Genomic DNA, 25,845 nt, shown 5'->3' with positions numbered 1-25,845 from the left:
AGACTTTTGGCCTCATATATGGATTTTCTATTCATTCTTTAGGGAAATTCTGTTATTGTGTCCACCAACTGAAAGATTAATATATCTGAAATATTAAACAGGAAGAAGCAATAATCCAGACCTATTAAGTCTTTCAAATAATTGCACTGCTTTCCTCTCTGTGTAGTCAGAATGCCATAATCATTATTTTCTACACATTTTGCAGTTCAGAGAAAGTTGAAATTTCTTTTTCTGAGAAGTGTAAATCTAAGCAATGCAATCTTCTAAGCCTTGAAAATTATTCACATAATACTTTGAAGAAAAAAATGTGGCTCCATTTCTTTCCACTCCTTGTAGTATTTCAGCAGTCAAGAAAAGGAAGATTTTATCAGCTTCTATAAAGTATTAACATGTTCTGATTAGACTCTCCTAAGATTTCCTAGATATATTTCATGAAGAATGCATTTCCAGCAAAGTTCTTCAAGATTATTATCAGAATGACCCCGGAGTGGATTACCGAGATGAAACATTTTTTTTTTCTGTTTTCCCCATGCTATTGTGGGTTTAAAAAAACTACCAAAATAATTCTGAAAAACAAGGCTACAGTAACTTATCAAGTGTTCAATTTTGGTTCTTAAGAATTTGTGTTCTGTTTCACTCACAACACAGAAACAGTAATAAAGGAAAATATATATGAGGTACAAAATGCAAACTAACTCTAAAATGAGTTTTAGGATTTTGCTATGAGGGTATATCAATAATATTTTCTACTAATAAACATGCAGCAGTTTCCATATTAAGCACAGAATTTTCAAAAATGGACACATGTTCTGGCAACATATTTTTCCTTTCAATTTGCTGGAAATGTTTTTCTTAATCACTTTGTATGGTGGAATACTAAAACCCATACAACTCAGTGACAGACTGTCACTTTGTTTTGTATATTTTTTGTGAAAAAAGGTTTATTTTCCATACATATTATTTAGTTTCAACTGAATTTGAAAAGATGTATCTGAAGAGACATTGTCTCACCGAGCATCACCTGCATAGGGATACCACTGCTTTCAGCCATTAGTACAGCAGAAAGCAGAAGAGCAGTTTAGGAAAACAGTGAAGTCCAGGTCATGATGTCAGTGATCCAGAGAAACAGGTCTTGGCTTCAAACAACATCTGCAGACATGTTTGGAGAAACACAGTTACCCTGACTGCTAGGCAAAGGGAAATCTAGGATCATCCTACTGGGGGACTTCAACCACCCTGACATCTGCTGGAAAAGTAGCACAGCAAGATTTAGGCAGTCCAGGAGACACCTAGAGTGCATTGAAGATAATTTCTTAACCCAGGTAATAGTCACCTCTACCCAAGGGGTTGCAGTACTGCACCTGATTGTCACCAATGCAAGAGAGATCATCAGTGATGGAAAGATCAGAAGCAGCCTGAGAAGCAGCAGTCACACATTGGTGAAGCTCAAGGTCCTTAGGGGCATGAGTCAGGCAAGGAGTATGGTCAGGACCATAAATTTCAGGATAGTAAAATTCCAGCTCTTCAAGGAATTAGTCAGCAGGACCCCCTGGGAAAAGTTCCTTAGGGGCAAGGGAGCAGAAAAGAGCTGGCAAATATTTGATGATGCTTTCCACAGAGTGCGAGACCACTCAGTCCCCAGATGTAGGAAATCAGGAAGGGAAGGGAAGAGACCAGTGTGGCTGGGAGGAAGACTGCTGGTCAAACTGAAGAGCAAGAGGCAAGTGCACAGGCAGTGCAAGCAGGGACAGGTAACCTGGGAAGAGTATAGCGATGCTGCCCAGTTGTGTAGAGATGGGGTCAGGAAGGCCAAGATGCAGCTGAAGCTGAACTTAGCAAGGGAAGCAAAGAATAATAAGAAGGGCTTCTATAGGTATGTAAACCAGAAAAAGAAGGTTAAAAATAGTGTACCACCAATGATGAATGGAAATGACGACCTTTTATCAACAGATGAGGAGAAGGTTGAGTAACTTAACAACTTGAATGGGGAATGACATGACTGAGATCAGCCTTGCAGAGAAGGACTTAGGATTGTTGGTCGACAAGAAGCTCAACATGAACTAGCACTGTGTGCTCAGAGCCATATGGCCAACCATATCCTGGACTGCATCAAAAGAAGCATGGCCAGCAGGTCAAGGTAGGTGATACTCCCCCTCTTCTCTCATGAGACCCCACCTGGTGTACTGTGTCTGGTTCTGGAACCCTCAACATAAGAAGGATATGGAACAGTTGGAAAGGGTCTAGAGGAGGGCCACAAAGATGATCAGAGGGCTGGAGCACATTTACTATAAGGACAGGCTGAAAGAGTTGGGCTTGTTCAGACTGGAGAAGAGAAGGCTCCATGGATACCTTATACCAGCTTCCCAGTACCTGAAGGGGGCCTACAAGAAAGCTGGGGAGGGACATTTTACAAGGGCATGTGATAGGACTAAGGGGAATGGCTTTAAATTGGAAGGGGGTAGATTTAGATTAGACGTTAGGAAGAAATTTTTCATGATGAGGGTGGTGACACACTGAAACAAGTTGCCCAGGGAAGTTCATAGAATCATAGAATCATAGAATCATAGAATAACCAGGTTGGAAGAGACCCACAGGATCATCGAGTCCAACCATTCCTATCAAACACTAAACCATGCCCCTTAGCACCTCGTCCACCAGTGCCTTAAACACCTCTAGGGAAGGTGACTCAACCACCTCTCTGGGCAGCCTGTTCCAGTGCCCAATGACCCTTTCAGTGAAGAATTTTTTCCTAATGTCCAGACTAAACCTCCCCTGGTGGAGCTTGAGGCCATTCCCTCTCGTCCTGTCCCCTGTCACTTGGGAGAAGAGCCCAGCACCCTCCGCTGTACAACCTCCTTTCAGGTAGTTATAGAGAGCAATGAGGTCTCCCCTCAGCCTCCTCTTGTGGATGCCCCTCCCTGGAAGTATTAAAGGACGGGCTGAATGAGGCCTTGAGCACCCTAATCTAGTGGGAGGTGTCCCTGGATGATCTTTAAGGTCTCTTCCAACCCGAACCACTCTATTATTCAATGACTCCATGATCTGTGGATGGATTCCACTAGTGATGTGGACATTCTGCATATCCTAAGACTAGGATCACAGATGCAGTCCTCTAGCTTTTTATTTTCCAAATTAGCAGATTGTGCATGTTGTTTGTGTATATTGTTGAGTATTCTGTTATTTTTTTAATACTTAACTTCTGTTGCAATGAATGTTTATCACCATATAATAACATCAAGAAGTTTATATACCAAAAAAGTGGATATTCAGACATGTCTACTCCCAAATACTTCTAAAATTGTGTACATTGCTAATATGTCCTGTAACAATCTCTGTGAATAGTAAACCAGCTAATACAACAATTTTTCTTCCTTGCTATAAAGAGAGTATTACAAACAAATTTTTGTATCTGGCAGTCAACTGGATTTTGTTCGGAAAATTCAAGGTGGTAATATTCACATTACACACATGCGAACATTTCCACCCCTCCTCCTCCACCTTATTTCATCTTTGTCTGAAAGAACATCACCTATACTGGATCAAATTTCATTAATTGATACAATTTCATTCATTAATACAAATGCAATGATTCAAAGTTTACACCTGAAAAACGTGAAAAAACAGGTACCAAAGTGGTGATTTGATCATTTCACTTCTAATCAGGGAACTGTTACCAATTCAATACAGCCAAACCCAGTAAAATTGATTCTCATTGCATCAACTCTGAATTTGGGTATTGGACTTCAAAAGGACTTTTTATAAAGGTTGTGGTACCACTGGAACACGAATGTGGAGGAACATCAGAAATATTGCTGGAGAGAAAACAAAAAGGCTGAAAAGGGTGAGGCCTGAAGTAAGACCTATGTTACATTCCTGACTGTGACACTAAACTACTTTCACGCACTGGGAAAATCACTTAAGGTTTCATGTTTCTGTCCTAATGGATGAAAAGAAAATAATCCTTTCTTTCTACCTTTATTGATGGCTGTCCCTTAGCTTTAAGAACAGTTTCTTGGTTTATGAATTTATGTGTACATGCGTACTTATACAATTGTATGCATAATAAATATTTAAATGCTAATCTAGAAATGTGCATATATATATGTAATCTCCACTTGAAAAGCAAACTTTGGTGTGGATTCCAAGCACTAATGCTATACTAAACAGACAATAAACAATCTCCATATAATATAACATCTCAGTGCAGAAGTAAAAGGATATGGAACCAGGAGTCTGAGAGGCTGTCTAAGAAAATATCTGCACTCGTACAGTTATCTGTTTTTGTATGCCTAAACAGTTACCTTATGATTGATCTGAATTACAGGGAAAAGAGAGGGAAAAACAAAACCCAACAACACATGCGTAGTTTAACACTTCTGACTTTGAAAAGGACAAGTGAACAAATCTCTCTCCTTGTTGCTATTTCAATACAAAGACATGCAAAGACAAGTGACATAATTTACTTTGACATACCATCAGCATTTGTTAAGACAAATTAATATACAGCATCTTTGGGTGCAGCCAATTAATTCAGTTCCTGTTGTATTTGATTGGAATATCTGACTGAGCTGTAATAAAATGGAAAATGCATTAATATATGATAGTTTCTTGTTTACTTAATTTACTTTTAACAATTACTGCTTATTCATTCCACCAATCACAACTTCATCCTTTCTTATAAACAGTTACCATTTCTACCTCTTGCTTACTGTATTGAAATGAAAAGGGTCATTACTCACTTTTCATTATTGCCCAGAGCTCCTAGTTACTGTGAAACAGAGGAGTAGTGATGATTTAAATATGTAACATACAGTCTAACTAATCACATTTGTTTGAAAGATCTATTATTAGCAATATTAGAACAAAATCATAATGTCCGAACATTCTATAAATTTGATCTCAGAATGTTGTAGCCTTTAACACTAATGAAATTCCAACTGTGTGTATATACTGTAGACAATTTCTCATCAGCTTGAGTATTATAAACATGAGTAGTACTCATGAATAATCAGTATTCTGCTCCACTAGTACTGCCCTTTGTAAAATGTGTTCAGGACATCCTATATTAATTTCTCACTTTTTGCATGCTGTGAAAATAAAAATAATTCAAGTCCCTTTGACACAGTTTCTCACAGCATTCTGCTTAGGAAACTGGCTGCCACTGGCCTGGACAGGCGCACACTCTCCTGGGTGGAAAACTGGTTGGCTGGAGGGCCCAGAGAGTGGTGGGAAATGGAGTTAACTCCAGCTGGAGGCCAGTGACAAGTGGGGTTCCCCAGGGCTCAGTGCTGGGTCCAGCCCTGTTCAATGTCTTTATCAATGACCTGGATGAAGGCATTGAGTGCACCCTTAGTAGGTTTGCGGATGACACCACGCTGGGTGGAATTGTCGATCTGCCGGAGGGTAGGGAGGTTTTTTCCAACCTGATTATTCTATGATTCTATGAAACTGTCTGATTACCATTCTCCTGTGGGGTATTACAACTCTCTTTTCCAGTTACTACTGTACATTTTTACTCAGTATCCCTCCCTCTTTGATTTTACTGCTACCACATCTTTTCTTCTGGTGCAGCAACACTCTCCTATAGTAGGCATATAATTGCTTTAACCACAAACTTTACTCACAGAACAACACTATCTTTGCTTGGTAGTATTAAGGTTATGGTTATATTTGATGATCTTACAGGTCTTTTCCAACCTAAATGATTCTGTTCTGTTACACTGATTATTCTATGCAGTCTTCCCTTGATTCTCTTCTAAGGTTGTTTACATGTATAGCAACTTGAAGAGTATTTCAATACTTTGTAAAAACTATTTGCTACCAAGGCCACCTAAATGCTTGCTGCACATGGGAATAAAGCGCAAAGGGTTAAAATTAAGCACTAACTGAATTATGATCAATATAGCCGAGGATTTCAGTCAAGCCAAATTTTCATTTTCTCTCCATTATTTATGCTTAAGGTTTTTACTGTGTATGCTGAAATTTTCCTGCTTATACAAGCCTCACTATAATAGAGATCAGTGGCATGAACACTATATTGTCTGTCAGGAATCCCTTAGTTCTATTATTGATTCTGATGTTCCCACTGTGTCTTTTTATAAGTTAACGAAGTTTAATTTAGTAGGAGCTGTGGGTGATAAACATACTGAAAATCTAACCATTTTTGATAGGGAGCCCAATTATGGTTTAAATCACCTAATTTCAGGTAGCTAGGCCCCCTGCACCACTTAGAAATTTAAGGCAGTGGGCTTGCTGTTGCATCATCAGGATTAATCTGTTCATACAAGACAATTTGGTAAGCATCATTATCCTAGAGAACCACATACATACAAACCTTATCTCAGACCTACTGTGGAACAATTGAAACCACAAGCAGAACAAAAATTAAGTAAGCAGGCCAGCAGCTGACTTCTTTACACTTTGGAATCTGATTATGGGTAAAACATAACAAAACCCCAAAGAAATAATTTGTGTTTATATTTATTGGAAGAATATTGTCTATCTAAACATTTTTAGGGCTTTTATTTGAGTACTAAGAATGTCTCATACTCAGGAATAGATTTTATCTAGATTACCTCTGGGAATTTTTGTTCTTCTCTGAAGCTAAAAATCAAAGTAACTGGGATTGGCCAAGGTCAGAAAGAAGCTCAGGCTGAACTGGAAACTGAAATCTTGAAATGGCAGGGCTGTTTCCTCCTAACAGTCATTCTTCCACCATTCTGCTTTATAAGATAGAAATTATTTCTAATGTTATTACTGCCTTGCTTACTTGTGTAATGCAAATATATGGAGCATGAGATAACTCAAAAAATCATGCACCACACATGGGGAAACCACAAGCTTTAGAAACCGTAATTGAGAGACTCCTAAATGCAGCCTGCTGCAGCTCCTCCCAGCTCAGTCCTCTGCCAGCTACAGGCATCGAGGAAGGCAGCATTCATTGCCCAAGCTGTTGTAGCCTGGAGGTATTAAGCCTCTTAAGCTTCATTTCTTTGCTGTAGCTGCTGCCCAGGCAGTTTTCTACATGTGATGAAGAGGAAGCCGGTGGCTCCCTTGGGAGCAGCTCTCACATATGTCACACACCTAAGCCAGCTCAAAAGCTTCAGTCACCCTCTGTGAAAAAGGTAGTGCATCATTTTAATATGTTAATGTAGTACAAATACCACTGTTAGGAGCCTCAGAGGCAATGAATGACTGCACAGATGTTCTTTTTATGTATCTTTGATTGAAAGTCAGAATTTCATGGTACGTGGACCACTTCCCTTCCTTTTAATTAAGAAATGCTGAAATGTGGAGACTGATTGATGGAACAGGCTGGGTTTCAACCACAGTGAAGTCAAGGAATGGCTCCTTCAAGTAAAATGGACTTTGCATTAGGAGTTAAGTGTCACGTGGCTGTATGCACTTCCGACACAATCATTGTAATTTCAGAAAACAGCTTGTTCTTAGAAGACACCCTAAAGACTTCTGTGTTTAAAAAGAAAGAAGTTTTTCTCCTAAGTCTGTTTAAGCTTCTTAACTGTATCAAAAGGCATGAAAAGAGTTAGGAATATGAAGCTCAGAGGAGAAAAAATAGCAAGTGAAAAGATTTTTGAAAGAATTAAATATTAGTAGGGGATGATATGAAGGAGTACAATAGAGCCACAAGGTTTGAAGATTTACCTGTTCTCTGCCATTAGGTACAATGATTATTTCCTGCTGTCTGCCATTGGGAAGAGATGCTTTGAGGGAAGAAAAGGCATTTTTGTAATCCTAACCATCACTCTTATTGTTATTACTAAACCTTTGCACAAGGGAAAACCAATAGTTTCTTTGAAAAACAAAGACTGTATTAAAGAGGGATTTCACTTTGCAAATATAAAGCTTGTGAACATGAGAGACAAAAGGTAATATAATAGAATATGAATCAACATTGAAAAAACCCACTCATACAGTTATTTTAATTATTGCTCTCCTGAATTCCAACTGCAAGCAACTTTTAGAGATTTGATACAAATGAGATGTACTCAGCGCTCACTGTTTCAGGAATACACACTTAAAAGTACCTACACAGCGATTATGTAAAGCACAGCACAGGCCACTTTGGTAAGACCTAACATTGCCTAATATGGACAACAAATGATTGACAAAAGTGGTATTCAGGCACCTGGACAAAACCCAGAAAGTCATTATGTCATTTAAGCTATGTTTGAACATTTCCATTGAAGTTTAAGACATATTTTGCTTTTCTTTTCAGCATGCTTTACGAAGAGCAATGTAAAAGATAAACTGCTATTCGATGCAGTTTGAAGATATATAAGCAGAGTTTAGACAGGTACTCATGATTCTACAACAGATTCTAAATTCAATTGGTGTTATGCATTGTACAGTCTTCATATGCAACTCTGAATTTCATAAATCCTTGGCCCATATGGCATTACAGACGAGAGATTCAAGATGAGTTGGGTGCCAAATCATAGAATCATAGAACAACCAGGTTGGAAGAGACCCACTGGATCATCGAGTCCAAACACTCCCATCAAACACTAAACCATGCCCCTTAGCACCTCGTCCACCCGTTTTTTAAAATCCTCCAGGGAAGGGGACTCAACCACCTCCCTGGGCAGCCTGTTCCAGTGCCCAATGACCCTTTCCATGAACATTTTTCTTCTGATGTCAAGCCTGAACCTCCCCTGGTGGAGCTTGAGGCCATTGCCTCTTGTCCTGTGCCCTGTCACTTGGGAGAAGAGGCCAGCACCCTCCTCTCTACAACCTCCTTTCAGGTAGTTGTAGAGAGCAATGAGGTCTCCCCTCAGCCTCCTCTTCTCCAGGCTAAACAACCCCAGCTCTCTCAGCCGCTCCTCGTAAGGCCTGTTCTCCAGTCCCCTCACCAACTTTGTTGCTCTTCTCTGGACTCGTTCCAGATGACCTAGAGCTTCATGACCTAGAGCTTCAAAAGAGAGCTTTAAACTAGATGTGAAGGGGGAGAGGGAGGATGACAAAGCAAGGCTAGTCAGGAGTGAGACTGAAAGTGGAATTCCAGTGCCTGAGAAATGGTGTGCTGGCAAGGACTGGCAATATGTCACCACGGAGCGAGTGGGGGTGAGTACATCTGGTGACGGAAAGGATGAAACTGGCACTGAGGGGTTAGATATTCCAAGGACCAGTCAATTGGGAATGAACACTATTCGCTTTATGAGGGCTGAAGGTTCACCAGCCCATTTACACCAATGCACGTGCATTTACACCAATGCACGCAGCATGGGCAGTAAGCAGGAGGAGTTGGAAGTTATTGCAGGGCAAGGAGATTACGATGTAGTTGCAGCTGAGGAAACTGGGATTGATTAGCCTGGAGAAGAGGGGGCTGAGGGGAGACCTTATTGCTCTCTACAACTACCTGAAAGGAGGTTGTGGAGAGGAGGGTGCTGGCCTCTTCTCCCAAGTGACAGGGGACAGGACAAAAGGCAATGGCCTCAAGCTCCACCAGGGGAGGTTTAGGCTTGACATCAGAAAAAAAAATTCACAGAAAGGGTCATTGGATACTGGCACAGGCTGCTCAGGGAGATGGTTGAGTCACCTTCCCTGGAGGATTTTAAAAGACGGGTGGATGAGGTGCTGAAGGGCATGTTTTAGTGATTGATAGGAATGGTTGGACTCAATGATCCTGTGGGTCTTTTCCAACCTAGTGATTCTGTGAAAATATATTGTAAACTGGGAATATTTGCTCCCATTATTGTTCCAATGTTCACTATCTCTTTAGATAAACTGTTCTGGCTGTTTGTGAGATTGTGCCTCACCAAAATTATGTGGATTAAAACCAAATCCTCCCACTCCCTATTCTTTTCCTCACATATATCTTCTGTATCTTAGTCCTGACATTTTACTACCCTCTTACACAGTTTTCACAATACTTACAGGCAGGAGATAGGCCAGGTCTGTTAGGCCTATTGACCAACCCTTCTGACATTCAGGTAGTTACCCGTGAAGAAGTATAAACAGAGTAAATACAGGAAGTATGTTCCTAGGAGTCTTTAGCAGAAATAATACAAAAGAAGAAGCTTTACTGCTTCTCACCAAATACATAAAATTATAGTGTCATGCTGAGGGAAGAGAAGAATAGCAAAGGCCAGACAGCTAAACCTGATTTTGACAGATCAAGATTTGGCAGGTGTGAATGGTATGGGGCAAATGGAAGTATATTTTTCAGGCTACTTAAGTTCCTTACCAAGAGGAGCTACATATTTATTATTTGCCTTGATAAAAAAATGTAAGCATAAGGACAAACATAACAGAGTTACTGTGAAACTTTAATTTAGTCTTAACACTCAGCTATCATTAGCAGGTAAACATATAGCTTAAATATCATTGGCAGTTGAAATGATTATACCAATGTTTGTGCTATAAAGTACCCCAAAATAACTGTAGGCAATAACTGCTAGTATTCACAGGGTTTAAAAGGAAATCTCCATGTGGTTATGGCTAATATTTCATTGGGTACAATTGGGAAGTCAGTAATTTTATATATTTTGGATCAATCATTGTTCTCCCTGGTACTGCTGACAAAGTGTCAGTTCCATTGTTGAAAATGATCCATACAATGTAACCTCAATCAAAACATGCAATAACAACATTGATTTCAAATCCAGTTGTTACTTTCCAATAAACTCCTAAGGTAGCAGCTGTTATTTTTTCTTCCATGAATCATATTTTGATCATGATCTTTTTTTGTGACTGCATCATTCAGTGTTTTTTTATTATTAAAACCAACATGTCTTACAACTTTTCTCTTTGTTTTCATGTAGTCTAATAGTTTGTATTATTTCATTAATGTTAATGGCAGAATTTTTCCTTTCACTTATTTAATGCTGCATTTATTTACCCTTAGCTAGAGAAGAACAAATGTTTTTACAGTCCAGATAAGAAGTCTGAATAAATTGGTACGGTGAGTGTAAAGTCCACTGGGTAATCTGGAAGTGTGGATTATGCTTTCTATTATAAAATACAACTGTGAAGTACTTATACGTAAAAGCTGTACTAAATTTTGACAGTACACCACAGCTGCAAATCTATATTTTAGAAGTGTTGGGATGTTTTGTGCTACATAATAAATTTTTATCTGTGAAATAGAAATATGGCTTTAGAAGCCTATAAATATGGGCTTTCCTTGCCTTGGAAGGCAAGGAGACTTATCTTAATATGAATTGTAGGTAACAGCAGTGACATATTGTAGTTTGACACAGTTAGGTGAAGTTAGTAATATGCCCAGAAAACTGTTTCCTTGGAATCCATGAGTCCTCTTTGTGGGAAGATAAAAAGAACAATATAATGTATAACAGATCAGGAAAATAAAGCAACACACTGCTCTATGTTTTTCCAGCACTTCAAAGTAAATGCACTCTCATTTCATAGTTCAGGGTGATATATGCTAAACCTTTGTGGGAAGGGGTATATATAGCAAATAATATTTAAACTAAAAAAGAATTCACACAGAATTCACATGAATTTCTTCTTTTTTTTTTTTTTTACTCATTTTACTCTTCTATCACTGTTAAAAATGCTCTGTACCATCAGTAACATTTCTTATCCAGTGACCTCAATATATATGTTATAAACATGAATTGATGAAGTGTTTAGAGTTAATGACCTGTGTCATATCATATGTAATCATCCATTTAGCTAAAGATACATAATTCCACACAGTTTGGTTTATATTGACTCTTATTGAACAACTACATCTTTGAAAGGTCGTCATGCCATCCTGGCAGGTTAAAAGATGAAAATAAATAAGACAATATGCTCAAATTCATGCTTTTTAGACAAAATCTAGGTAATAAGTTATAGTTTTACTCCTTATATTTTACAGTGATACAAGAGTTATGTATCATAAATTATAATCACATCACACTACCCCTTCAATTTTATCAGTAACATTATCACTTAAACTTTATTTCTGCTTTTGAAACATTTGCAGTTCATTATATTTTTGCCAGCACAAATATATTCTGTATCTGAGAGTGACTGAGCATAAATACATCAGATTTCAGTTACTTCTATGCATTCTTATAAACTGTTCTTTTGTGTCTACAGAATGAGATTCACCTCAAAGTAACGGTTACCATGAAGAGATGAAGTAATTTTAAATAAAATAATTTTAAAAATTCTTAGGCAGTTTTAGATGTAGGCCTTTGAAAAAGAATGAATTAGTAAGTTTCTTGAGTTCACTGCTGTCTTCTGTTTCTTGGTTAATGCTACCTTTTGGGATTTGACTGTCATGCCTGAAGTCAGGTCAGTGAAAGTTATGGGTAGTTTGATTTCCTTACCTTTACTGGATGTACTACATTTAGAGAGCGTATTTTCATCAAATATCAAAAAATACTGGAAAGTGGAGAGTAATTTTCATTTTCATACTCTTGTATTTTTTGGTTTATCTTCATCATCTGTAAAAGTAATCTCTAATCTCCAATTTACTAATCTCAATTAGAAATTATAAGGGCAGAAATACTTTTCTAAAGTAACCATTGGCAGCTTAAATACTGTTATAAGTAACGAACCAGACTTCATTTATGGTCAAATATTTAAATTTGTCACATACTAAGTTCCAGGTGCTGAAGACCAACATATTTCTCTGTAGTGCAGAATAAACTGAGAGCAGGGTCCTAAATATGGTTTTATGGCTCAACTGTTCTCTCAGTGGAATCAATACCAGCATCATTAGTGTAATAATAGGGAGAAATTTTAGTAATATGTTGAATTAGATATAAAAGAAATTAAAAGATACCATGAAGTTTGACAATGATGATCACAGATAATAACACAGTCCTATAATGCAGCACCACGATGCTTCTGTTATGGCTAAGTAAGTTCTTCTTTATGCTAAAAAATATGTGGCAAATTCATCTATGTTTATGCTATTTTAAACATAGTTCATAAAATTTTATGATTTGATTCTTGTACAATTGGACTGGGGTGTTTGATTAAAGGCCCGGTGAGTGACTGCAGGCTAGTGAAAACAGGCAAACGGAAAAGCTTACACTGTCAGGAGCTAGGACTGTGACTATATTTTGTAGTAATTAGCCCTGGAGCAGTGGTTTGATATTAGTCTAGAACTTCTATCTGTTCACAGTAAAATCAATCTAGAAAACAGCTGACAAGCAGCAGAGAGAAAAAAGGTAAAATGAGGAAAATACATATGCTGATTTCTGAGCTTACGCACATAGAGCCATTAGCATTTAATATTGAAAACCTTATCATGCACAGACTTCCTTAATATGGCTTACATAGAAACACCAAGCTGGAAAAGACCTCTTGTATCATTGAGTCCAACCATGAAAAGGTCACATGATGCAGAAGGTCATAATGGATTCCACCTTTTAAATCTACCTGGTAGTCCTGTGTATTGTCTGTGAAATGTAAATATTAAACGTTATTTGCTGTTTTGGAAGAATTCAATGCCTACTTGCATAACAAAGTTAGAAAGCTTCACAATGCAGCCAGTGTGCTATTAAGTACAAATATGTTACAGATGAAGGAAAGAAGAAATTAAATTTGACCACAGCAGAAGGAGATTTTAGAAGCATAAATATATATTTTAAATTAACATTTTGGTATAAAATGAAATGAAATATTTATATCTATGTATCTAGATTACATCAATGTTTTCTGAATAAATATTATGCCAAAAAAATATCAATTTTTCAAGTTCTAGTCTAGACCTGTCTATCACTACAAATGCTGGCTAATTTTATTTGAATGCTACTCTGTCATCAGAGTATGGTTCAATTACAGATATATACACAAATATAGCTGTTGCCTGGCATTTAGAATACTCTCGCCTTATGTTCACAACATTTTTTCTGTCAAATACTAATCTATGTCCTTTCAGCTCCCCCCATGAATTATTATATTCAACACCATCTCTTTTTTGATGCTTTTACTTCTAATTTTAACTTCAACTTTAACCTGTTGTTGTTTTACACTTATCTGCATAGACTGAATAGAAGTCATGAGGCTTCTTCCAGAAAAACTCCTCTAGAATTAACCTTTCTGCCTTCCCTGAACTATCAGCTAACATATCCACCCCTTCATCTCCTTGTCTGTGGACATGACATCTGAAATCACATCCTTTAAAATCTTCTCTGGACACTATTCTAAATATTAGCACCTTGCTTTCTTGTTGGACTAGGTAACACAGTTTACATCCCCATCAATCTTTATTTTTCTGTACTTGAAATAAACCTTTCTGGCTCTTGTTACGAAGCCTCTCAAAGCTGATCTTCTGCTGTTTCTAGAGCAACTCTCAATGCAGTAGGATGCACAATCTGTGATTTTCTACTTCTGTGAGAGATATCTTCAAAATTCTCTCATACCTAATAGTTAACAGCTTGACAAAAGAGGAGTCTTTATCCACTCTATCCTCTTTCATGTCTCACTCACCACTTCCATAACGCAAAAAGGAATCTAATTCACCAGAGAGAGAAATATAACTGCTACTGCTGGAGAGCCAAGAACTGAACACATCCATTTTCCACCACTAACCTGTCTTTCTATCACAGAATTCTTTTCAATCTCAACAACTTTTATGCCATATTTTAGCTTGCAAATCCATGCAGGGACTGTGATTTATAATATATTCATACAAGTCATACCACTGCTTGGTATGTGCCCAGCTTAGTTTCTAATAGAAGTTCTAATAGAAGTATAATTATATGTATTGTTCGCAGGGTTTTAGTTTACTTTTTCATAGCTTAGGCAGATGAGATCTTTGCATAAGAACAAATATTTTTTTGGGGAGCACTTCTCCCTATCATTTGGTTAACGATGATTTTCAACATAAATGACTACAGAAAACTTTAATTTTTACCATTTACTAGTTTCCTAGATTTTTTTCCATCTAGAAAGATGGAGATGACCGAGCCCAATTTAGTTGTGATTGTATAAATCTAGAATTGCTTTTTATTTTCATTTTGCTACCAGTGATATATAAGTAATATGAAGAGATAAATTCCAGAGTCCGTAACCATAAGATGTAAAGAAAAAAATGAAGCAGGTAGAAAAGCATGAACAAATACGTACTGAAGACAGAGTTAGAGGACAGCATTAACTCTTGAGGTGCCATGCTGAGAAGTCCCTGATGTAGAGAAAAGGAGTTTCTTTCCCCGGAATTCTAAAGTTTGTCTACTTTATAAATACAGAAGGCTAAGTACAGGGTTAGGAAGCTGATTCAAAATCGAAGACTTATTTATTTTTCCTGAAATAACCTTTATGATCACAGCAGTACCGTCTTTTTATATATTTGGAAAAATAATAGTTACAATAAAGTTAGAGGTAATTTTAAAACTTGCCTTGTTGGGAGGGAATTTTTATACTCAACTCCTAGGAGTGGTACTTGAATGCCAAAGTAAAGGGCATCCCTAATAAAACCTAAATTGATGAATTGATAAAGGAAAGCTGAATTAGGGCTGCAAAAAAGTCTTGAAGATTGAAAAGCTGATTTAGAGGGGAAAACCTGGAAAAAAAGAAGACTGAAGATTACAGAAAAGAACAGCCTGGAGAAAAACATAGCTAGTATAAAAGATTGACTAAAAGACATAAAAGAGGAAGAGAAAGGAAAGTAAAGGAAAAAACACAGTAAGCTATTATAGCTCTCCCGTTTTATGGAAGGCTTATCTTTATTCCAAATTTTGCCATATCTTGTTTTTATGGTGGATTTAGCCACTTTCAATAAAACATGAGACCAGTTTAATGGTTCTTGACCAGCTGCAGTTGTGGTATTGATACTTAAGCCCCTCAGAAGACAAAGTGCTCATGCTAAGATCTGTGAGTATGGCACCTCTCTAGGTACCATATCCCTGCTCTCCGAAGGGACATCTGGGAGGCTTCATCATGTCAGCCTTCAGTTCTTAGACAGAAAGAAAGTTATAATTCTGGAAACCACTGTGCTGTCTTCAATTTCAACAACTTGCATATTAATTTCTTCTACCTTTTCACCCACTTAACAGTGAGAGCGAACAGGTGCTGCTTGAGCTACCTCAGCAAAAACAGGAATTGCAAATGTACTGTTTTTTAATCTTGCTAAATTTTGTTATACCCTCCTAGGACACATGCCAACTCCTGCCAGGATAGCGTGAGAAGGGAGCTTACATCCATTCACATTTTTCAGGATCTTCTGTCAGTCTGACAAGGTATAATGGGCTTCTCCAGGAAGCAAATAGATATACCTGAGTTTCTTCTGTTTACTTTAGAGGAGAGCAATTATTCCAGAAATCTCTAAAACATATTATAAATTTTTATATTGCCAGCTACATTGCTTTGGAGAAAATAACTTCTGTCAGAACCAAGAAAGTTTAAACTTTTACCTATGAATAGCTTTATACCATACTTAAATATTTTTAAATGTTGTGCTGGTTTTGACCGGGATAGGATTACTTTTTTTCCATAGTAGCTAGTATGGGGCTATGCTTTGGATTTGTGCTGAAAACAGTGTTGATAACACAGAGATGTATTAGCTGTGGCTGAGCACTGCTTACACATAGCCAAGGCCCTTTCTGGTTCTCATCCCACCCACCAGTGCATAGGCTGGAGGTTCACAAGAAGCTGGGAAGGGACACAGCTGGGACAGCTGACTCCAACTGCCCAAAGGAGTATTCCATACCATAAGGTGTCATGATCAACAATAAAAAGCTGGGGGGAAGAAGAAGGAAGAGTGAACGCTTGGAGTGATGATGTTTGTCTGCCCTAGTTAGTGTTATGTGTGATGGAGCCCAGCTTTCCTGGAGACGGCTGAACATCTGACTGCTGATGGGAAGTAGTGAATTAATTCCTTGTTTTGACTTGTTTGCATGTCCAGCTTTTTCTTGACCTATTAAACTGCCTTTATCTCAACCTCCAAATTTTCTGTTTTACCCTCCTGATTCTCTCCTCCATCCTACTGTGGTGGAGGGTGAACAAGTAGCTTTGTGGGCCTTAGTTACTGGCTGGGGTTGAACCATGACAAATACATATACCTTTAAGGTAGAAGATATGAAATCTTAAAATAATTGCTAAGCCTTTTTGCCAAAGGGAAAAAAAAAATTAGAATCAGACTTATGCACTGGAACTTTAACCTATCAGAATTACATCAAGCTCAGGTTTTCACACTGACCAGGGACACACTATAGCATGCTGAATAGGATTCCTTATCTAACAGTGACACCTGCGAGTGCTAAATTACAAAATAATTTTCAAGTCCAACTACTGGAAAAACTGTCTCCACTTGGGTTAGTCACAGTTCACAAGCAGGAGCAATTTTACCATTTTATACTTTTGGTGACATCTTCTTTTAATAATTTTTTTTTAAAAAAATATGCCTCCTAGAGTTTTTGTCCTATGTTGTTGCTAGAAGACTTACACTTTAAATGTTGAAGTCTATTGGGAACATAAATATCCCCGTGGGAAGGTGAGTCAACTTGTGTGTTAATCACTAAAGGAAAGCATGACACGATGAAAACCTTCGTGTTTAGAGGAAACCTAATCTGGGACTATTGATAAAATAAATGCTCGGTTTCAATGTGTGATTGTCAGTCATAATCAATATAATGAGACTGATCATTGCAAAGATAAGAGCATGAAAAAATAGTTTAGAGGGGCTACTAATGCAAGCAACAATATTCATAAAGCAAACTAACTTTAATTAACAAATAATTAATAAAGCAACTGACTAAGTATCTTCATCTGGGGCGAAATGAGGATTTCCTCTAAATAAAGGCTATTGTTTTCAGGACTCTTATTGAGGGGAGGTAAAACAATTTAATACATTAAAACAGCCACTCAGGGTTTCCAAAGGATAGATGAATCTATGAAGAGAGATTCTTGTGGGAAATTATTTGAGTTAAGCAGTACAGTGTCACTGAACTGATTTATTTTTCTAGAATTGAAGACAATTTATTTGCCTTTGTTAAAAAATCTGCTGTTTTTCAGATCTGCCCAAACTGAGCAGAGACATAACTCTTTTCACACAATTAAGTCATCTTATATTTATAATGGCTAATATTACTAAAGAATCTGCAGTAAACTTTGGAATAAAACTCAGTCTGACTTCATTACTATATAATTACATTTTAATTGCCTAGATTGGTTGCAGTGTTTGATTATAGTGCTTACTCTACATTTAATAAACATCATTGCATTTAAAACACTAGATAGTTCACGTCTATTAATACGTATTTATTCATGGAAATCTATTCATGTGTCTGTAATACAAAATGGAGTGTAATATTTCACATAATGTAATGTAATACAAAGAACTATCTTAACTGACATTACTCATTAATAAAAAATCGCTTAAATCCTAAATATTATTATTCACTCCTGATATTAGTTAGCAAGATGAACTTCAATATCCAGTAGTATATTATTACATCACAACTCTCAGTAAGTTTGTGCCAAGTTAGTGTGCCAAGAATCAGTGTTATTGAGTTCCACAAGCTGCGTTTAAATCGTATGAGCAAAATGTGAAACTCAGACTAACTCTGGATATCTATTTACCTTGATATCTTAACTAACCTTGATATTTGTCTCCCTTCCATGAGGACTGAGAGAGGCAATGGCTTCAAGCTGTTTTTCAGTTATACCTCTTCCTATATATATCTGGGATGCAAGAGGGCAAAGACAGTCTGTTGCAGGCTTTAATTTCTTTATCTGCCCCAGCCAGACCTACCAAAGCTTGCTCGCTAGAGCTGTTAAGCACCTGAGTGACCTCCCCACTATAAAGGTCACTGTTGTCTAGAAATCTCGCCCTTCTGCCACATTATTTCCATTTTGCATCCTTTGTCTATACTTTGGATAATTTCTCATAAATGTGTGGACCTGTTAATGCACCTTAGCATGGAAAAAAAGTATGACTACTTCTTTGCACATTATTCCAGTGCTGATGTTTTATTTTAAAATTGCACTCCCAAAAGAAGAAAATAAGAAAAATGCTATTTGAGGTCCTGGAATATCCTGTATGGCAAAATGCACAGTACTGCAGCTTTTGTAGTCAAAAGCAATTGCACATTGTAACAGAGAAAATAAAGGCAGAAATCTAGCTGCATCCTCCAACTCTTGGGCAGTCCCTTCCTGTAAAACTGGACATGATACATATCAACAGACATTAGTTGGGATAGATGCTGTGTTTTGTGATCGTATGGACAACCACAAGGATATACAGCCTCCAGATATGAAATGGAAAAGCAGCAGAGAAGTTATTTACATATAAATACACAAGTATGCTGTGGACTATTCATCTTGCTTTTCTCTCTAACCAGACAGAGGTTTAAAAGATTGACATAACACTTTACAACCTTTCACCATTCCTGAGGTAGCAGCATAAAAATGCCAATATTCTCAGGTCTAGGACTTGTACAATGTTGCAAACTGCAGCACCCTTCATTGGATTCACAAGTTCAAGCTTTCAACCTGTAAGAATTTTGGCCCATCACATTGTAGGAGGCTGGTTATTTTGACACATCTTCTACTGAAGTAATGGAAACTCACATTTAAGTGTTTGCCTTAAAACAGAGACAAAAAGGAATTTGCTGGCTGAATACAAAGTCTAGATGTGACCTTGGCCTCAAAAGTTCTTCCCAAGCTGATTAAGCACCCATTAATTCAGTGATTGCCAAAGTGTTTTACTTATTGCAGATATGAAAGTATATGCCTAGACAATTGCCAGAGTTTACACACTCTGTGAGCAGTACACAACAATTATTATAAATCTCCTATAGATGCAACAGCTTAAGATTCTACTAGCCCAGTTATTTTGAGGAAAGAGGAGGAAGAAAGGAAATTTTAATCAGTGAACCCAGCTATGGTCTAACAAATTACCTCATCCATTGCCACCAAAACAGGCTAACCAAGCTGAATTAATTTCTTTGTCACCATAATCCTTTTTCTAGTCCAGAGATCAAGGTCATGTTACATTCACAGAACAGCAGCCAGATGTGTACTACTCTTCACAAGACATCCTAATTTTTATTCTTGAGGCAGTAGCCACTAGTGGCCTATTAACCATTATATATTATAAGGTTTCTCATACATTTCTGTTATTCACAACTCCTACAAACTGCCTTTGCACAATGTATTAATACATATGGCTTAGGAAATTGACCTCTAAAGAATATTAAATAGCTGTGTGGCAGCTAAAAAGCAATTATCTCTGTGACTATTTGGATATACCTAAGTAATTTTTAGCATTTATAGTGCTGGTAATGATCCCTCTTGGTGCTTTGATGTACCAAATCATGGCTAATCTATGCCCACTGCTTTGTGTAACAAATGCAAATGTGTTTGCATTGATATAAATACTAGACAAAATGAAATTAATTTTCAAGCTTATACATGCAAAGATACTTGGAGCTGTCATGTTCTTTTCTATGATCTAATTACAACACCTTGATGGATATGGCGAGGGGACAAAGTGTTTAAGCAAACAGGATACACATGCTCCAATGTTAGTTATGAGTTCACTGGGCTGCAGGAGAAAAGGGCACCAAATCTAAAACATTCAGGTTAACATCCACCAGAAAGTATAGAAAGGATAATAAATATCTAAATACAAATGAAAAAAGCATCCCAGGAGAGTAGTGTATTCACCATGTACCTAAACCTGTGTAAGAAACAAAGTTATTTTATGCATCATTAAAATAATAACTAAGAAAATGCTCCCTTCACTGCCCCCATACCCAGCAGGATCTAACTTTGCTGACACTCTGACAGAAGTGGGAAAAGGAGCCATATTTCTGAAGAATCCACCTGTCCTTCACGTTGATGTGCAATTTAGTAGAAGTTAGTAATTCTCCTGCTTTTTTTTTACAGATTTTTAAGTACGCCTGGAGAAGAATTCCATCCAAATAATAAAAATAATCTCAGTTGGCTTGAAGGGGAGCAGGAAGAAAAGGAATAATGACATTTTATAGGATCAGCTAGATGTGAGTATTTAGTTTACAAACTTTTACCTGGGGTAAAAATTGTGAAATCTTGCCCATTATGCAGTAAACACCTAGTCTGATTCATCTCAGCACATTGATCAAGGCCTAAAACTTCCCTAAATTTAGATAAAAAGGGGATAAAATTGTTCACATTTCAATATACTACAAAGTGATTTTCATCTAACCTGACACACAAATATTTAAATTACTGATACAGTATACAGAGCTATGAGTCATTGTAATTTCTTCCAAACTTCAGAAATTAGCATTGAAAGTTTGCAGCTCCTAAGCAAGTTGCTTCTACAATAACAGAACATTAAAACCCTGTGGAAGGATATGTTCAAAATTGCCTGTTGAAAGAAATTTATGATTTTATTATAGCTGCATATTGACTATCCCTACAATAACCTGAAGGCAGAACCAAACAGTTTATTTATTCAAACTGCAAATGAAATTGGACGAGAAAAGTAATTAGCAAGCAACAAAAACTAATGGAAAAGCACCATAAAAGCAGTTGTGAATTTATGTCGGTTGTCAGATAGTTAGAAAAATAACAGCTGAAATTTAAAAAGATTGACTTTTTACATACAGCACACAGTATATACAAATTAACCACGAAGCTGTTTTTAAAAAAGCCCAGAAACCACAGAGCACTCACATCACCCAGCCTCTTCTCCTGCTTTTGAGTGGAAATGTTACTTGAAAAATCAGATGTGTTCCTACCAGCATCCATGGGGGATAGACTCAAACAATGCAAAAGTTATTTTGCGTAAAAGAAACTAATTGTCAGAAATGCTGATTCTGTGGAGGGTCATTGCTCTTTTTTTTTTTATATATATATTAATAGGCTAAATTTATTTTCTGTGAAAATGAAGGCTACTTGGAACTGTGCAGCTTTCCATGTGGTAAGGACCTGCTCCATTTCCCTCCCCTCTTCCCTGCATCCCTATGTACACTAACCCTTAGCTATAACCCTGCACCAGCTTGGGCACTGTCATGTTTCATATTCAGGAAGTTCAGTTTCTTCCTTTCTTAATCTTCAGATCTCACACTGTTTCCTAATCTCTCCCCTGTCCTAGGAAGGACTTCAGTTTCCTGACTACACAATAGTTCCTCAAATTTCTGTATCAAGTTTAAGTCAAAAGCTGTATTTTGGAAGGTAAAAGTCTGAGTATCATTTAATGTGGTAATGTTGCTTCCTCCCCATTTAATCCAATATTATTCCTGCTAGTGATTCTCTGCTGTAACTGTTCAATCCTTTTATTCTAATTTTAAAATCTGACCATTGCAGTCTTGGTTTTAATTCTCTCACTGTGGGTCAGCAATTCACATGTGTGTGGGGGCCAATGGGCTGCAATATTCTGACCCCTGGGGCTTCCATTCCTTTCCCAGCTCTGGCACTCACAGAGCTGAAGTCAGGGTGGCTGCAGGCATGAGGCTGCTGGACACGGGAAAAAAGCCCCAAAACTCTGGCCAGCTGAAGTCCAGAAACTTCCAGGTGCCTGTTCTGCTAGGACAAAAGAAAGCACTACCAATGGCAAAAATATCATATTTTTTAGCTATTCTAAGACACTTTCAAAAGACACTCTGCTTTATTGAGAATGTCTAATTTTCCCTGGCCTTAACAAATTACTCATTTATGGTTTTACCCATGCTTCCCTGTATACCCAAGTTGCAATCCTATCTTTATAAATATCTTCCTACTGCCTTGTGCAGCCATGAATTTTGCAATACTCAAAGTGAAAGCAGGAAGAAACAGCTGGATTATCACTTTGACAGTTAGAATCATAGAATCATAGAATAACCAGGTTGGAAGAGACCCACTGGATCATTGAGTCCAACCGTTGTTCCTTTTCGTGTGGTCACTTTGCTCTTACTGTGGAAAGAGAGTAAATAATGGCTATTACTATTTTAATGAATAAGCCCCAGAGTGCATAGAATCACAATTCCAAAAATAAAAGGCTGAATTCTTATGCTTATCTTAGATATTTGTATTCCTTTTTCCTGAATGCTCTTTTACATCCTACCATATTTTACTAGGAAAGCATATGATTTGTTTCTTTTTTAAAGTCTGAAACAGAATGTTTCTGAATAACATAAAGTCCAAACCACAATCCCTCCATGCATTTATGGATTGTAAAGTCAGACTTTTCAATTAAGCACTAGGATTTCGCTGAAAAGCACAGTAGGTCTTTCTCAGTTTGATTTTTATAAGCTATCCTCTAACAATCAGATGTGAATCAATGTTCAGTCTTGAAAATCTGTAACCATGAGAATCTGAAATAAGAAAATGGAAAGAAAAGATCAAAAAGTGTTTGCTTCCGATACTCTGTATGACATCAGTAGTTGCAGTTCAATGATAAATGACTCTACTTAAAAGCTGACAAGGTTACATTAGTATTTTATTTCAGATCTAGACTGCACTTTTGTAAAGAATCACTCAGTTAGCCTCACATCATGCAGTTGGTTTTGCATCACAGAGTGATCTTAGAGGAAACAGGGAGGAAATAGATTGCCCTTTCACTTGAAGCTTAGCCAGATGTGGCCCAGGGAACAATTAATTTTCTCCAACTGCCAATTGGCATTCAGGTTACAGGACAGCACTAGATGGAGTCTAAAGTAACCTCCCCCAAATCTGGCACAGTATGGCCACTTTTTTCGCTATAGAGATATCGGTTCTAATTATTTGCAGATACAGAATAAATCTGTAATATTTTTGCACCCAAACTACACACATTGGGAATTTCCCTCCTATGCTTTATGGAATGATTCCATGTATTTTGGGCAGAACTATACAAAGTTTTTTTCTGATATATTTTCTTTCTCTTGAAATACTTTACCTATCTGTGACAACAGCAGAATATCAATGGTATCCGTCTGGTACCCATGTGTAGCAGGTTACTGAAATTGGTTTTTGGAGTATTTAATCTAAAATAATCCTACTTTAAGCTTTCAAAGGATGCATTCTAAGGCAAAAGAAGTAGTAAAGAAATTTAGAAGCTCCCTGACTTTTTTGATACACTAAATTTCCAGTATTTATGTTTACAAACAGATGCAAGTTAGTTGCCTTTTAGTCCATAACAATGTTCTTCACTAGAGAGGAGCCTGAGAGAATACCACTTTTGTGTTATCTCCTGGTTTCTTTCATGCACTGCATTTTTTCTCAATTAGCTTAAGGCAATAATACCTCTAACAGATGACCATAAGTACATCTATTTTAAAAACATCAGTCTGAAGCACAAACACCAATAGAATCTAGCTTAGTATGGGAAGCTGATAAAGACAAGTTTATCACACAAGAATCGAACTCCAAAGCCTCTATATTCAAATTATTTCCTAAAGTAATAAACCTATGGATTCAAAATGTGCAGGTTCAAAGTGGATGACTAGGGAGAGCCTGAAGGGTTTGGCTTGCTCACAGCTCCTCCTAACAGGCAGATACCACTTCTTTATTTCTGTCCTCTACGGGAAAAACCCACAGGACCTGACCCTGGAAGTTTCCCTGCTGAATGAAATCCAGTTCCTGTTGAAGTGAATGCTTAAAATCTTATTGATGTCAGTACAGCCATGATTTCACCCAATGACTTCAGCACAATACCTTCACAAGCAAATTTGAAAATGACCTCATGCTGGTACTGCAGCTCCATTAGTCAAATGACAGCAGTCAAAGAGATGTTGTTTTCCTCAGAAACACTCCTGAAAAGAAGGGAAAATGATATGATGCATACTGAGAAATATTTGCTCTGGATGCACCAGGTCTCAAAACACACAAAGCCCTGACACAACAATTCTATGCACAGCAATTCTATGCAATTCTTTAACAAAGAATAATACCTAAGCTCTGGCCTGAATAGGAGGCAGGTACCAGGTTACTTTCTAATTAAATAGGTACAGTCAAATACTTAAAAATAATTAATATCTTAAACCCTTGATTTTAATTTCTAGGAAGGGGCTCTGTAAGAGAATCACTAGGTACATAAATTGTCTTTCAAGAGAATATCATTAGTGCATATCAGTTCATTTGTTCTGCATTATTACTTCTAGAAATTCATATATGGTATCTATACGTATTGACCCACATTCCATTGATTTGAAATTATTAAGGTTACACTTTTAAACTATCAGAAATTTGGTACATTAAGTCTAGGAATGAAAACTTGATCAGCTTCCTCTCATAGACATGTTACAAATCAGTTTTCAGAAACAAGAGCAGAGCAAACCTGTCCATTGCAACATCCAGTCCCAGTATCCCTTTAACTGCTGACACACAGTCTTCCCCTTCCCGTTCCCCTCAAGTTCCCATCCCTAGCCTTGTTCTGTCTCTCTGACACAGTAATACAATCAGCTCTCTGGGCAAATGTAATCTCCCCCAACTTTCCTTCTTCCAGGAATCAAGCCGTCTCCTCAGAAATTGGATCAATAATTTCTTCCTCTGCTCTCCGGAAGCTGGTATTATCATCATGTGATACTGAGGAAAATAAACCCCTGCGTTCACAGATTGGGAGTACTCAGATATTTCTAAACATTCAAAACCTGGCCAAGCTCAGATGTTCATTACAGAAACAGTGAAAGACTCATATCACTGGCCCACAGGATGAATTTTAAGGCTACATACACGAGGTATCCAGGACTCCCTAAATAATGCATTTTTAAAATACTTTAACATGGTTAATGCCTAACCAATTTAGCTAGAAAAAATATCACTGTCTCACTAACAAATGTCACCGCAAACAACAGTAGTTTGGGTTACTGTCTCAGATAATGGTTCTGACATCTTAAGAAGACACAGAACTATCATCCTGTCTGTACTACACTTAGGGAAAGTTTTTCTTAAATTACATGATTTGCAACCTCTGTTTTATGCTACCACTGAACTGTTGGGTGGCAACATACAATGAGCAGCCCAAGCTCTGTGGCTGGG

Source organism: Phaenicophaeus curvirostris, chromosome 8 (assembly GCF_032191515.1).
Source record: "Phaenicophaeus curvirostris isolate KB17595 chromosome 8, BPBGC_Pcur_1.0, whole genome shotgun sequence".
NCBI classification, from domain to species: domain Eukaryota; kingdom Metazoa; phylum Chordata; class Aves; order Cuculiformes; family Cuculidae; genus Phaenicophaeus; species Phaenicophaeus curvirostris.
The sequence above is the reverse complement of the archived record's forward strand: the minus strand, read 5'-3'. Positions refer to the sequence as shown.